Raw genomic sequence first — 1,321 nt, forward strand, 5'->3', positions numbered from 1 at the left:
GACCCACGTCCACAGTCTCTTACCTTGAGGTGATTAAAGACCATTTCTCTGAACTTCTCCACTGATGTGCCTCTGGTGGGCTTGTCGAACACAGCTGCCTCTCTCCGAGGCTCCGGCTCCTCCCCCAGCTCGTAGTGCACAATCTCCCCCAATTTACAACGGATGATCCCATCGTGGTCTCCCCAGCTTCCTGTGTAAACCTGATCAACAGCGGAGAGCCAAGGAAACGCTTAACATGCTGAACATAATGAAGATAATGAATAATCAGATTAGAGCCACTCGGCCATGCCTTAATCGTTGGTCAGGGTCATTGTTACACATGTAACAACTTTAATACCACATTATCCTTTACAGAAGACTAAAGGTTTTACAGAAAGTACAATTTCCTACCTGGTTGTTTGGCAGTACTGACAGACACCTGCTCATATAGAGAGTCTCTTTGTCACACAGACTGCTGCAGGCGGAGCCATCGATGATTCCCCTCCTGTATTTATCACACTTGGAGAAAGAGAAAACGCAGATAAGTGTTTGTAATTCTATTATCAAGTATATTCACATCACGTTTTAATTGCCACATAGACATCAGATCACCTCAAACCAAAACCACTTCAAAATTCCTGAGGTTGCCTTGATCGTGTAACAACCTGTAGCCCACGTAGCACCCTTTGAATGATTGCCGTATTCAGAGTAACAAGGTCTGAACAAACGAAGAGATGAGAGAGAATCGTGCCAATACTCACGATGGCGTTCTTGCACTCGTGTCCTCTGCACAGCTCTGTGTAGGCGGAGTACTGCACATAGAGCACCCAGCTCCCCACCAGCACAGTCAGCCATGTAAGGAACAGGTACTTCACCCGGACAAAGGAGATCCGAGCCTGCAGAGAGCGAGCAGAGACAGAGACACAAAAGTTTGTTCACCCTCTCTGTATCCAGACTACATATACCGCCTGTATTAACACAGAATACAGACACAGTGCACCGAAAGAGTCGCGATCCAAGCTATTCTAATCAAGCCTGCTCACATAATAGGTTGCCACGGTGACCTATTATGTTATGGGGTGTCCCATAACAAGGTACTGGTTGGCTGATTAGTCGCTATGTGCAACAATAGCTCATTAAGCTGGAAAATGTTTTTGGAGGTGCAGCATGACAGGCCATTCTGTTTATGGCTTGTGTGTCACAGGATGCACATGTCACGTCTCAAAATGTCCCTTTGGACACAAATCCTGTTGTTTCTAGGATATTGTGCAAGTTAATGCAGTCAGTGCCTTATTTTCCACACGGATAAAACACAGAAATGTGGTGATACAGATACACAATT

At 45.6% G+C, this 1,321-nt stretch overlaps 1 long non-coding RNA gene across 1 annotated transcript; it reads right to left on the reverse strand.

Annotated features, from left to right (window-relative positions):
- Positions 1 to 54: 54 nt before the first annotated feature.
- On the reverse strand, positions 55 to 897 carry LOC111670233 (uncharacterized). The gene is made up of 3 exons (XR_015438305.1): positions 741 to 897; positions 391 to 498; positions 55 to 200 (listed from the first exon to the last, which is right to left on the reverse strand). It is a non-coding gene; the product is annotated as an uncharacterized LOC111670233 (long non-coding RNA).
- Between the last annotated feature and the right edge of the window lie 424 nt (positions 898 to 1,321).

Source organism: Seriola lalandi, unplaced genomic scaffold (genome assembly GCF_002814215.2).
Source record: "Seriola lalandi dorsalis isolate HSWRI2012SDOR001 ecotype SW California unplaced genomic scaffold, Sedor1 jcf7180002005655, whole genome shotgun sequence".
Classification (NCBI taxonomy): domain Eukaryota; kingdom Metazoa; phylum Chordata; class Actinopteri; order Carangiformes; family Carangidae; genus Seriola; species Seriola lalandi.